The 14,412-nt window shown below is 47.9% G+C and overlaps 1 protein-coding gene across 1 annotated transcript in view; it reads left to right on the top strand.

Moving 5' to 3' along the window:
* The window catches only part of PTPRA (protein tyrosine phosphatase receptor type A), a 114,633-nt gene that overhangs the window by 13,155 nt on the left and 87,066 nt on the right, over positions 1–14,412 (top strand). Inside the window, exon 2 of the mRNA XM_048303658.1 lies at positions 13,849–13,983. The gene's annotated coding sequence lies outside the window, so the exon portion shown is untranslated. The remainder of the gene's footprint in view (positions 1–13,848; positions 13,984–14,412) is intronic.

Genomic DNA, 14,412 nt, shown 5'->3' with positions numbered 1-14,412 from the left:
AGATGGAGACGCTGAGCTCGTGCAGGCCTCAATTTTGGAAGCAACAAAAAAATGATGACTTGAGCAAAACCTTCTTGTTTGTACCGAATTTTGTCAGAGCCCAGCAATGTTGAACAGGCACCTTGGAAGCTTCATGCCAGAGAGCTCCCAAGTGTTGCTGCTGTTCATGGAATAGTTTGGGTTGGAAGGACCTTAAGGACCATCTATTCCCAGGAGGGACACCTTCTACTAGACCAGGTTGGTCCAAGCCCCATCCAACCTGGCCTTAAAGCCACAAACAACCTCTGCTTTTAAAAACCTGTCCCCTAAAATGGTGTTCATAGACAAAATCACACTTACAGCAAACACTTGCCCACTTAATCCTTCCACTTGAGATTTTTCTTTCCTCTGGGCAGGGTTGTTTCTCAGCAGCTTTGAGTGCAAGGATGCCTATTTGTCAAGTCTTTGCTGGCTGCAGAGTTGAAACTCTTCAATACTCCTGTCTTCTGCGAGCTCTCTTCCATGAAACTTTCCTTCACTTGCCGCCCTCCTCCCATTTATCAAAGCCTGCCTTGCTCACGGATTTGGTGCCTGGTGAGGGACTGGGGTTATTCCCATTGTGTCACACCAGGCTGCCTGCTGTCCCCAGAGAAAAGGGGAGAGATGTGAAGTAAAAGGAGGAGTTGATGCTTCCACGCTTGTTGAGAAATGCTGGCTTTTGAAATGCCCTAAGCCTGAAGTCTCTTGCTTGGAGAACAGGTCTGACGTGCCTAATGATGCTGACCACTTCCCACTCCAGTTGCCTGGTCCAAAAGGGATTTACTCGCTCAGAAATGGGGCTCGTTCAGCTTGCTTTAGGTAATGGGCAGCTGAGGAAGCAACACTTTAATTTTTTCCTAGAATAAAACGTCCTGCAGGGGCTTCATGTTTAATAATAATCTGTAAAACCTTGTGATCTTTGATTTCAAGGCACATGCTGTGAGCTGAACTCAGTGGTTTAGTCACAGAATCACAGAATGGTTTGGGTTGGAAGGGACCTTTAAAGACCATCTCATTCCAACCCCTGCCATGGGCAGGGACACCTTCCACTATCCCAGGTTGCTCCAAGCCCCATCCAACCTGGCCTTGGACACTTCAGGGATGGGACAGCCTGGACAACCTGTGCCAGTGTCTCACCACCCTCACAGGGAATAATTTCTCCCTAATATCCAATCCAAACCTCCTCTCTTTCAGTCCTGTCCTACAACCTCCCTTTCACCTTGGTGTCAGCTGTGCCTTTTCCACCATTAATACCTGCACTTAATATTCCCACTTCTTGCTTAATAATTGGGGGGGTCAAGCCCTCTCTTGCCAAAATTGGGTGTTCTCTGGGGCCCTGGCACAGCAGCATTGGCTCCTCTGTTAGTCCCTGGCTGAGCAGGGAACGCCGCTGCCCCGGAGCCGAAAGGAAAAGAAGGTGTGAAGAGCTGACGAGTTGTTTCATGGCAGGGGTGAGCTGATGTAAGATGGAGGCGGTGTTGTTTTGGAGAGTTTATTTTTCTGTTCCCTCCTTTCTGCACGTGTTGGACCACGTCTGGTGGTGAGTAAGGCGGCTCAGCTTGCTTACCTTGGCGTGAACGCCGCGCTCTGGCGCAGCACCTTGTCCTGGCTGGTGTTTTGGCAGGCTGGCAAATGAGCTGTCCCACTGTGGCTGACACAGAGCCTGGCACAGGTGGCTCTGGAATTGCCTGGGGTGGGAGGTGAGGAAAAGGGAGCTCTCATCTGGTGGCAGTGGCCTGTGTGATCATCCACCACAGAATTCCCAGCTCCGCTCGGTGCCCTGCGTGCCTGACTCCTGCCTCTGGTTAGGCTGAAATGAAAATGTGGGAACCAGATGTGACCCGCCAATACTATCTTGTTTAACACCCTATCTCCAGATGTTTCCAGTTTGTAGTGCTAATTTCCCCTTGCAGTTATCCAAGAGCTAAATCCAAGATACTTGCTGCCTTTAGGAAGAGGGTCCAACTGACCTTAGTTTTATCTCTTCCTTTGCTTGATCCCACATCTCTTGCATCCAGGTTGGACAAGCCTGTCCATCTCCAAACTGCCACTTCCATCTCAAAATCATCTTGAAGTGAAGTTTTTACTTCATTATCTGCATAAGAGGATTGAAAAGCAAGAAGAATCGGATTTTTGCCCAGGAAATTTTGTGCTTTGCAAGGGCATTTCACCACATCCTTTTTTGAAGGCTGTAAGAACAGCTTTCTCCAAGGGATGCTCTTCCCTTGGGACTGCTCATGCTTTTCTTAAATTTCACCAGCACGTGACCACAGGGCATGGAAGGACTCGCAGGAATGTTCCTAACTCCCTTTGAAAGGCAAGCTTTTATTTCAGCCTCTTGCAGAATCACTCTGACAGGAGACACTGCAATCAGGCTCCAAAGGTAATTGCATTTGTAATGTGAAAGACAGAACAGGGTCTACAATTCTCATCCTTGACTGGCTCTGCGGGGACTCAAGGTAGTCCAAAAAAAAACCCCCAAACCAACAGACCCAACCATTGCTTCTGAAATTTGTGATTGGTCTGGGCAAAACATTAGGAAACAACATACTCAAGGGGACAGGATGATCTCATACATCTGACTTTAAAGCAACACGCTCCCATGGAAACTTGTTTCCGTGCCTATTCCAGAGCACTGGCTGCTGCCTGGATCTCCCCTGCCCTCCCTGGCCCAGCTCAGCTTAGTCAGCAAGTTCCAGTTCAACTTCTGCCTTTTATTTTGTGCCTGTACCTGAGTTAGCTCCGTTCCTCAGTAACCAGCTCTTTGTCAGAGGAGAGGTTTCCAGGATGCTGCCAGCAGCTCATTGTCCGTTTCCTGAGAAGAACTGCTTGCTTTTAAGTAGTTTGCCTGAAATCTTGACTATTCCAGTGCAGCTGAGGCTTCCTGTGTTGGTTGACTTTCTTGGGATGAAGTTCCAGCCACCCACATGTGATGTTTGCAGTTAGTTCTGAGTCTGGAGAACAAATACTCTGCTGTAGGGTTTTGCCATCACCGTATTGTTGTTCCTCTGACGTTGCGATGTGTGACCATCCTCGGTGTGGCAACTGTGATTTACAAGCAGCAGCTCCCCACTATTTATTGCTGTTGGATTTTGAGGGGTGTGGAGACAGGAGCTGGGCTGGAGTGAGCCACAGGGGCTGGATGTAGCAGTGTTGAAGGAAGTCACATCTGGAGCCCGCTGGCTTGAGCGAGGGATGTTTCTGCCATGGCGCATCCTCCCTGGTCCTTCCTCAAGATCAGACCTTTATGATATTCACAGCACTTGAGTGCGAAGACAGTGGAAGGATCTTGGCATCCCAGGTGGAGATGAGCTTGTTTGCATCCAAGTTACTCAAGGGTTTCCTCTAATAAAGCCGTGGCGTTCCCCGTTTGGCTGGCTCGAACGCCCGGCTGGTTTCTTTCTTCTCTGTCATCAGAGGTGTGGTGTCGACTTTCCCATTAGAACGTTGCTCATTCGATCCCATTTTTTGAAAAATAATAGAACAGATTATCTTTTCTGGGCCTGACTCTTGCTGGTTTTTTGGGAGCAGGTGCCAGCAGCTGGTGTGGCCATGAATGAAGTGATACAGGAGAAGCTTGTCCAGAGCTGACCATAGCTTCCTATCCACCTCTGAAGGATTTACCCTTCTTGAAAGGTTTCCATTTTCATTAAATCCACCCTGTAGCAATGAAACCTGAAAAAAACAGGAACTCCCACCTCCAGCAGACTGACTGGTGTTGGTGTTGTTTGGGTTTTTAACTGGGGAGAATGAGTCAGCCTGTCCTCAGAAAGCACCAGGACTATTGGCACCACTTGACCACCAGTTTCCTGTTGCTCCCTTTTGCTTCTCTCTTTTTCCTTTTGTTGAAGCTTTTAGGGCTTGGGTACACGTTTGTGAGAGTGTCTGGATGTTTCCCACTACTGGGACTCTATTGTGTGTGTCTTCTCTGCTTATTTTTTTCGAAAGGAAGACCAGAGATCAAGTCCTTGGCTGAACCTCAACTTCTAGAATCATAACTCTAACTGCTGACCTTAGGGAGCTGTCAGCTCCACAAATAAATCTTTAAAAATCAGCATTTTCACTGTAAAAATTCACGCAACTTGATTGCAAAGTCGCTTCAAGCAGACGGAATAAAACATATTAACTGTTTTGGGGTAAAGCTTTAAAGGTAGGTTAGCTAACAGAGGACTGACGACTGCAAAGTTACGGCAAACTCATTCCAAACTTTTGTGTTTGGTTTCTGGGATATGGCCTTGGTGTCTCAAACCATGCTTTGCATGCTGGGCACTCACATTTTTTTGTTGTTCATCCCTTTTTCTTAAAGAAAGGAACACGGGGATGTGCAGGAATGCCCGAGCAGAGCATGTGTGCCCGGGTGCTGGAGGCATATCTTTGTCTTGTGAGCATTTGGGAATATCTGCATGGAAACCGGTGCTTTTGGGGATGGGAACCATCCCGACTGAAGCCGGAGCAGATGGGACACGCAGCCTGAACCAGCCCGTCTCGTTTATGCTTTATTAATTAGACATGTTATCAGAGTCATCTGTGTTTTCTTTCCTTTTCTCCTTTCCAAACCAGTTCTGCTGCTTCGCTGCCCGCAGAGGCTCTGATGAGGAGCTCAGTTTGAATCCCTGAGACTTGCATGGCAGCACTTGTTCATTGTGGTCTGTGTGAGCACCATAAAAACTTCAGGGAGAGAACTCAGAGGAGCTCTGTGAGCTCTGGGGATCAGAATTTTGGGAGTTGCTGGTGCTGTCCTGGTAGCACATCCTCCTCCTATGTACTGTCAGTGTTTGTAAGAACTTCCACCATGTGTTAATCACAGAACGGTTTGAGTTGGAAGGGACCTTAAAGACCAACTTGTTCCAAGCCCTGCCATGGGCAGGGACACCTTCCACTATCCCAGGTTGCCCCAAGCCCCGTCCAGCCTGGCTTTGGACACTTCCAGGGATGGGGCAGCCACAGCTTTCTTGGCAAACTGTGCTGCTACTTTCTGTAGGATGCTTAAAAACTGGCGTGGATCAAAAAGGTGACTGGATAAACTCGTGGAAAGAAAATGTAAAGATCCCTGGGTAGAAACAGTCCATGCTGAAGACTGGGAAGTGTTCTGGGGAGAAAACGGTACATGCTGGTGGGGAACTCACCTTGCTTCACAGCCTTGCTGCTGATTACTGTTGGAGGTATTGAATTAAACAGATCTCAAGTGGGGTCTGTCATGCCCATTGGGACAGTCTCAAGCTGTCCCTGTGCACACTCAGCTTCAAGATTTTACTGAAAGAGAGAAAAGCTTTTTCAAGTGCTGGAGTGGGAGCTGGGAAGTAGGGATTTTCTCAGATTTCCCTTTGAACCTTTATCTCCCAGCAGGTTAATATCTGAATCCTCAGTGTCAGCGCTCTTCATCTGTATGTGAGGGTGAAGTGGGTCGTAAAACCCTTTCAGTGAACCCCTTATAGTCTCAAGCTGCTCCAGTGGAGGTTCAGGTCGGTCATTAGGAGGCAATTCTTCATAGAAAAGGTGATAAAATGCTGGACTGGGCTGCCCAGGGAAGTGGTGGAGTCCCTGTCCCTGGAGGTGTTGAAGGAACAACTGGACGTGGCACTCAGTGCTCTGGTCTGGTTGACAGGGTGGTGATGGGTCACAGGTTGGACTCAATGATCTTGGAGGTCCTTTAGAACCTGGGTGATTCTGTGTGTGCCTATCTCTGGTGCTGGAGATGGTGAAACAGGAGTTGGACTCGATGATCCCTGAGTGGGTCCCTTTGAGCTCAGGATATTTTGTGATTCTCTGAAACACCATAAAGCCAACCTGAGTTTTGGCCTTTCCAACACCTGGGTCTGTTTTATAGCCACCATTTGGCGAGGTGAAGGGAAAATCTATGTCTGATGCCCTTCCAGGGAAAATTCCCCACTCACTGAAGAAGCAGCAGGATCATCCCTGCGAACACAGCAGGGAAATGACTTTTAGTGATGGGCTGGCTTGGATACTGCCCAGATCCCTTCCCTTACAGCAGGACAAGATGATGACCGTGTCCAAGCTCTTCCCTGGCACACACACTCAGCATATGTTATCCTTGAAGTCCTTTTCCCAGGCATGGCATGCCTTTGTGCAGGCACAGTGTCTACCCTGCTAATAGGATGCTGGTGTCTTCTATCAGCGAGTTAATTGGGTCCCTCGGTGCTGGGATATTTCCTGCTGCTGCATCCTCTTCCCGGAGCTACGCCTCCACCTCGGGAACTTCCCTGCTGATGAAGATGTGATGCTGAGCTCTCTGCCGTGCCCGGAGCCAGCGGAGGTTAAATCCCAGATAAAGCTATTGGATTGCTCGCAGCCTGAGGGGGGGGTGGGATGCACACGCTGAGAGGTTGCTGGAGGCATTTTAACTGCATTTTGTTTATCGAGCTGGCTGTAAACACAGCAGGAGGTTGCTGCTTCTCCAGAGCAAAGGTGTATCGATCCCAGGGAGCTGTGGGACACAGGTAGATGCTGGGTTGTTTCCAGCTGAGGATGAAATTTCTCTGCATCCTGCACTTCCTCCTCTACTGTAATGATCTTATAACACAACTTTGTCAGCTGATTTCTCCCCAAAGCAAGAAGCCCTGTTGCTAGGAGTGGGGTGGGGGGGGGAAAAAAAACCTCAGGAATACTCATCTTCAGCAGTCCAACACTGCCGATAACATTGAGTCACTGCTGAAAGCCTCAAAGCAAAACAGATGTTTGGTTTCTAGTGACTAAGTAAGTATTAAAGGTACCAGATGAGCAAAGTTTTAACTGAGGTATTTAATTTGTGGTTGGCAGCTGAGACAAAGCATGAGCAAACAAGGTGCAATGCAGGAATGGTCTCTCTCCTGGCTTACACATGCCGGTGTGTTTTCATAAAACCTTTTTTGTTCCATTTTTTCCCATTTTTTAAATATATCTTTCCGGCTTGACTCATTCTCTCTGTAGTTGTAACCTTTAGTTCTGGGTGGGAAGGCAATTATTTTGTGAGACATGAGACCAGTGGCAGGGTGAGTGGGCTCTTGTTGCTGCGTCTGTCATCTTGCTGTTTGACAAGTCACTTCTCCAGGAGTGGTTTGTGTCTCTGAAGTTGGGGATAATTACACGTGTTCTCAAAAATAAGGAAACTGGACTTAATGGTGCATCTGCTCAGCCTGACTTTTGAATTCATGAATGAGTAGAAAACTTGGAATGTGACTGTCACACAGCAGTTAGCCTTCAAGCAAGAGACAATTTTTGATGACTGTATTCTTGAAAAAAGAGGGTGAGAACTGTGATCCCAGGATTCTGGGCTCCTTGGGCAGCCAACACTGGGAGCTCCTTGAGCTGCTGCTGGTGTAGGTGTTGGGTTCCCATTGCTTTGTTCCCTGGTGAGAAATCTGCAGCACTGTCTGGCTGTGTGGAACAGAGGTGCTGAATCCCTCAAACCTGAGCAGGTGATAACATAACAGGGAAGGAATTGTGTCCTGGTCCCTCTTCTCAGCATCGTGTGCAGTGGGAGTGCTTGTGGATTCCTCAGGTCCAATGAATACCTAACGTAAAACACATGAAAATCCTGGTAAAGAGGACCCTGATCAGAACTTCCCTCCTTGGTAAGTCCATAAATCAGCTCACTCTGTACTTTCTGGAGGAGTGACTCGCATTTTGGCTGCTCAGCACCACAGGAAGGACAGAATAGACTTTGGGTTGCTTTCCCTGGTGTGTGGGAGGTGGATTTGTACTGCTAAGCCCAAGTGGGAGCTGAAGCCAAGGCTCCATCCTGCCAGTCCTGCAGAATTTAGGGGGGTTTTGGCAAGTTCTAGGTGGTTTCTATTAAGAAAAAGGCTTTTTGGATCTCTTCTGAGGGTGCCTCCCTTTGGAGGCTTTCTCAGGAGCCCATGTGCTGAGCACTTAATCTTCCACCCCACTTAAGGGAAGAGGGGCAGACACCAAACCCTGTTGGCACCTTATTTCACTTAATTCTCACATTTAATTGTTCTTCCTTCGGCTTTTAAGAGAGTCTCTGCCAAAATCAAGAAGCTAAAAATTAAAGTAATTATTGTGGTGATGGAAGCAATCAAAGAGGCCACCAGGCTTCTGGTCTGAGTGCTGTGGAGGAAGGAGCAGTCTGGGATTGAGCTCCTCTCCTGGGACACGCTGGGCTCCAAGAGTTAATTTTGTTCCCGACTTCTCTGTCCATGAGTAATCCATTTGTGCTGGGAGGAAATGGCAAGTTCTTGCAGTGAGGACAGGCTTCACTGCTGGAGAAAATGATGCCTATTTATCATATGATGCTCTCTGTGCCTTTTTTTATTTGTCCTTCATCTGAACTAAGCTCTTTGGTGATGAGCTTCCCTGACAGCAGATTTTGTAGTGGCCTACAAGTGTTTTTCTTTCCTGTGTTTGCTATTTCCCTGCAATTCCTCACACAGCCCCAGGCACCAGTTTGTGCTGGGGTCACCCACCTGGAAAGGAGCTGGACAGGAAAGGACCTGAGGGTCCTGCTGGACACCAAGTTCACCCTGAGGCAGCAATGTGCCCAGAAAGGACAGTGGTGGCCTGGGCTGTGTGAGACAAAACACTTCCAGCAGGTCCAGGGAGGGGATCCTGCCCTTCTGCTCAGCACTGCTGAGGCCACACCTGGAGCAGCGGGTCCAGTTCTGCCTCCCCAGGACAGGAGGGACATGGACAGACTGGGGAGAGCCCAGTGAGGGGACTGGAGCATCTCTGCTCTGAGGAAAGGCTGGGAGAGCTGGGACTGCTCAGCCTGGAGAAGAGAAGGCTCGGGGGCCTCATCCCTGTCCATCGACACCTGCAGGGAGGGTGCAGAGAGGATGGAGCCAGGCTCTAGCCAGTGGTGCCCAGGGACAGGACAAGGGGCCATGGGCACACACTGACCACAGCAGGGTTCTTCTGAACATCAGGGAACACGTTTTGGCTGTGGGGGTGACCAGGCCCTGGCACAGGTTGCCCAGGGATGTTGTGGAGTCTCCATCTTCGGGGATATTGAGTGTTTATCAGGATACAATCATGGGCAGCTGGCTCTGTGTGACCCTGCTGAGCAGGGAGTTGGACCAGATGATCTCCAGAGGTCCTTTCAAACCTCCACCACTGTTCTGAGACAGGGAGATCAAGGTCCTCAGGAGATGCAGGGCTGGGCTGAGCCCTCTGCAGGGGTGTGACTTATGCACAAATGCAGCTACATTTGGCATCGAACAGCACTGTGTGATCACATCTCCTCTGCTGGAAGAATGTAAAATGGCTTAATAATTCTTCTCCTGCTGTTTTGGATTAATTTCTATCTTTATGCTGTGTGTTTTCTTTGCTTGCTTCCTCCTTTCACCTTCCCAGCTGTCTCCTCAGAGCAAACTTCCGTGACTCTTATTGTTCTGCTTGTTTTCATTCGCCTTCTTGGGTAAATGTATTTTTTTTTCAAGTGTGATTTCCTAAAGCTCTGCAAAACGTTCTTTCCCTGCTGCATTTTGAAGTATTAGTTGCAAAAGAAAGGGTAAGGAGCCTTAATTCAGGTGCATGTCTTCCTTTATCTGCTTTTCTTTTAAAAAGTGACTAAAGCCACTGATAAATAATGCTAATTTCTGCTGCCATCTGTGAATGCAGGACCAAGCTGTTTCAGAGCAGCATTTTTAGTGCTTTATCTGTTCAGGGGGGGAAGGAAAAAGGCTCTTTGCTTTAGCAGCAATAACCTATCTCCCACAAGTTGTAGTCTGTGCTCCCATCTACCACTAAAACCCAAAGCAAACAAAGATTTGTGCAGAGACAGGAAACCTTTTGGGTGTAATTGCCAGGAGGTCTTTGCTTTCACGATTTTTGGGTTCACCCAGAAAGGCAGCCGAGCAGGGCTGCGGTTCACTGGGGTGGATTTATTATGAGCTCTCACTGGGCTTTAATTGGACATTTTTGGCAGCTCTGGGAGTTTCAAACGCCCTCTGCAAGAGTCTCCTGGCCACGCTGCGTGAAAACGGCCCATGGAGGGAGGGAGGGAGGGAGGGAAGGGGCTGGTGCGTGGAGGCACAGCTGAGCTACGCCCTGATGACAGCCCTGCCTCCAGGCTCCTTTATTTTGGCTTCAAGCCTTAGTTTACATAATCCTGCCCTGATCCCTCATCTTCTGCACAGATCAGCCTTAGAAGACCCTCCAGTCTGACCAGATCAAACTGGGAAGCAGGTCTCTCCTGTCATCTGAGCCAGGAAGTGCTGGTGTTGGTGGAGTCAGGTGGCTTTGGCTGTATGAAAGACCTCACCAGTGCCAGGACTTGATTTTGGGGCTCCTTTGGAGGCTGAAAAAAAAACAACCCAAACCTTGAACATGGTCTGGAGAGCTGTGGAAAAGGTCTGGCTCCTGGAGCCTGTGTATTGAATAGGTGCAGCCCTAAATGGGGAGGTCTGACCTGCAGAGCCCTCGTGGCTTTTTCTCTTGGTTGTGTGAATTTCCCAAACCAGAACTGGGCTGTGATTTAGGACCAGTTTCCCAAACCAGAATTGAACTGTGATTTAGGATCAGTTTCCCAAACCAGAACTGGACTGTGATTTAGGATCGGTTTCCCAAACCAGAATTGGGCTGTGATTTAGCATCGGGTCTTTAGGGAAGCTTGTCACGGTGATGTGTAATAGCATAATAAAACCCTAACTGCTTCACTTTAATGTGTCAAATGACTCATTTACAGTGTCATCTGGGAGAGATGAGGCTCTATGAGATAAGTAAGACTTGCATGGGGAGGGAATATTGAGTAATGGACCCACAGCTATAATTGGAGGAGGAATAGATCTTCCATTTCAGATCTGAGGAAGTGGTTTATCTGCCCAGTCTGTAAGTGAATGATTCTTCTCTCAATTTCCTCCGCATATTCCCCACTTCCTCTGTGTAATATTCCTGTTATTTATAACTGCTGCGTTGAATCCTAGAGGTAGATGCTGCCTGCATTTCTATATTATGTAGAAGTTGAGGTCCAACAGGTTGATGTGTAGTCCTAACCTTCTGGGAGCAAAGAATTGATACGGAAGCAGGGAAAACATTTATGTCCCTATAACTAACCCCTTTTTCCCTATATTCTGAATATAGAGCAGCCCTGTCCATCTCCTCCCATCCCACAGGAAGCCAGGGAAGTGGCAGACAGACATACAAAGGATTATTATATTTGATCAGGCTTGGAAATGGGCTGGAGATAAAGCCCTTGGTGTTTACTGGACCATTAAACATTTATTATCATCTCTCCAGTGTGCTGGTGGTGCTGTAAATAACAGCTGTGACCAAAGAGTGGGGTCAGCAGTTGCCTTTTGCACCAATGTTTGTAAATGGAGAAGCAGGTCCTGTGATTTTTTAAGAGCTTGGTTGGGGGGAGCATCTGCCCAGATGCCGTGGAGAGAAAATGGGCAGATGAGCTGGCAGGCCAGAGCTCCTCTTTATCACAAGGAAACGCTGAAATCTTAGGAAGTGGGAGAATTTGAACAACAATGAAAAAAAGATTAGGGCCAGAGTTGGGAGTTCATTTATCCCTGCCCTTCCTAACAAAAATACATAATGCCCTCAGATCAGAACAGCTTTTGGATCTGGATTTAATTAGGTGGAAGGAGGGTTCGGGCCTCTCTCCCCCAACTCAGCCACGCTCCAAGAGGCATTTCCATCATCAGACTTTTATTTCCCTTTCTCCACCTTCCCAAGCTTTTGCAGGGAGAGGAGAAGCGTTGCCGCAGGGCTGGAACTCAGCTCATGGGGTCTGAGCTGCAGCACCTGGTCAGATGATGGGGCTTTTGAAAGGGGGAATATGAAGGGATTACTCTATTGCTGGGAGGCTGCAGCCTGGTGATTCCTACCGCAGGCAATCCCTCTGAAGTCAATGAGATTGGAAAGCGTGTAAATCAGTATGGAATTCAGAGTTTTCATGGAAAAGTGGGGGGGGATATTTGTTTTACTTGCCTATAAATTACTTCTAATAAGGCTCCATAGACACGACTGATCCTTCTCATCACACTGTTGCTCCTTCGAGTCCCAGAGTCGCTCTCGCTGTCCTCTCATTTTTAAATAATTTTGCAAAAAAAGCCTCCTGCGTGGGAATGCTCTGTGGTTGTGAAGCGCTGCTGGGAATGACTCAGGCGGGAGCGAGTCCTCGTGCGCTTGGGACCTGCGGTGTGAAGGGAGAAAGGAGACAGGCTTGTTTTCACACTCTCTCATTTTGTGTCTCTGACGTGTTCCTGTTCCACCATTCAGATGTCGTCAGGCTGAGGGATAATTAGAGGGAGCCTGTTTTGCTGCAGAGCCGGATTGGGGATCCACATTGCCATGGGCAGGCTGGGTTATTTGTTGGGGAATGCAAAGCGGTGGAGTGGGTGTCCAGGGAGCACTGCTGCACCATGAGGGAGAAGATGCTCTGCTGCTCCTTCCCTCTGCCTGCAGAATGTATCTCCTTCTATGAAACACAGAATGGTTTGGGTTGGAAGGACCTTCAAGACCATTTAGTTCCAAGACAGGTGGCAGGGACACCTTCCACTAGATCAAGTTGCTCCAATCCCCATCCAACCTGGCCTTGGACACATCCAGGGATGTTGGATGTGGGGATGTTGGTTTTTACAGTGGTGCTCTCTAACCTGGAAGTCTCCATCACTTACACCCAGATGTTTAAGAGGTTCCTGGGAGCTGCTCTTGGACCTCTCAGGCCCTGGTTCTGCTGCTGCCTTTGCTGTGGGTGGATGGTTTGGGAGCTCACTCTGTGTGAGGCTTTAATGCCCTAATAAAGCAGTAGAACAAAGAGCATCAGCTTTTCTCTTGCTCCATTGAGAAGGACATTTAATTTTGCCAGATGTTCCCATGGCTCAGGTGGTTTCGGCTGTTTTAGACTCACCTTACCTTAGAAAAATGCACATTGCTTGTTTGTGCTTTGTGCAGCACGTGGAAGATGTGGCCAATTTGAGTTGGAAATGAGATCTAAAACTGGAGGAGTCCTACAGAAAGTAACTGAGGAGCCAAATATATACAGCTGAATAACTGAGGAGAGAACCAGGTCCCGTGAAGCTGGTTGCCAAGGGAATAATTCACTTGTCTCTCCCCCAGCCTGATGGAATATTGTTTTCCTCTCCTCCTTGCCAGCATACCCACAGCTCCAGAGGAGTCACTCTCACTCCTGTAGATGCTTTAACTGATCCATTCCTAATTCCACCTTGGGGCTGTTTTCATGAGCAGAGGAGCCTTTGAAGGCACCTTCCCCTGTTCCAGGCCTCCAGAAGGGTTTGTGCTGTCCAGAGATTTGTCCTCTTTTCCCACTGGTGCTGGCTCACCTGATGAGTACGCAGCTCATGCCCACAAACTTTCACTTTCCTCTCCGAAAGTAAGGGTGTTTTTTAAGGCAGCAGTCTAGATTTGGATGTAAAATCTTGCTTAAAAGGAGATCTTTCCAGCTTCAGGCCAAGTGATGTATGATCCTTGTTGTCCTGTCTGGGGAACAGAACAATTTAGGATTAATTTTTTAATTATTTATTTAATTATTTGATTTATTTATTATTTAATTATTTTAAATTATCTTAATTTTTAAAATTAATTATCCTTTAGCTCCTGGTGTATTAACAGGGTATGCAAACTTGGGTTATTCTGCGAAACTTGAGCTGTGGTCTTCAGTCTTCCTCTTAACCATCTCCATGTCTTCTGCAGGCTGGTGTTTCTCCATGTGAGCTTGGAATACTTGGATAAACTTATTCTACATGGGGACTCCGTAAGTGGCTGGGACAGTCTCAGTTTAGTTGGACAATCCCAGTCATCCACAACAAAACCCAAGCAGAAAAAGGCTGTTTGTTTAATGTGGCTGATCCGTGTGAAAGGACTCATCTTGGCACAAGCCACTCACTGCGTGTTCCTCTCTTCCAGGGTGCATCGAGAATAATCATCAGCCTTAACAAGGATTGATTGTGTGCTCCTCATCCTCCTGTTTTGGTATTATTCGGAAGAAGCTTTGGCCATCACGTTGGGGAGGCGAAGAGGTGAATGAACGTCCCTTTCAAGGTACAGCAGAGGCATGGATGGGGTGTTTGGGGTGTGGAGGTGGTGCTGGTGTAGCCTTCGGAGGTTCCAGGGTGTACAGCTTCCTCATGGATTCGCATCCCTCGATCCTACACGGAGAAACCTGCGCTCTCTCATTCCTTTGTTCAATCCTAATGAACGCGGTCTTCTCACACTGGGGGGGTGTTGGCTTTGTATTGGTGCAAACTTGGATAAATCCAGTGTTTTCTCTTCATTTACTTGAAAGAATCTTTCATTTTTGAAACTTCTTGTGTTGTGAGGTGTATAGAGTTTGGGCATCAATTTTTGTGCTCTTTTGGAGAGGGCTCTTCTTCAGTTTCTTTCTCTTGTCTACACAAACCAGTCTTAGACTAAAATGTACTGAATTTGTATTAGACTGAAATACATGCTTACCTTGGTGCAGATGGGCAC

The sequence above is a fragment of the Corvus hawaiiensis genome, chromosome 5, assembly GCF_020740725.1.
Source record: "Corvus hawaiiensis isolate bCorHaw1 chromosome 5, bCorHaw1.pri.cur, whole genome shotgun sequence".
Classification (NCBI taxonomy): Eukaryota; Metazoa; Chordata; class Aves; order Passeriformes; family Corvidae; genus Corvus; species Corvus hawaiiensis.
The sequence above is the reverse complement of the archived record's forward strand: the minus strand, read 5'-3'. Positions and strand labels throughout refer to the sequence as shown.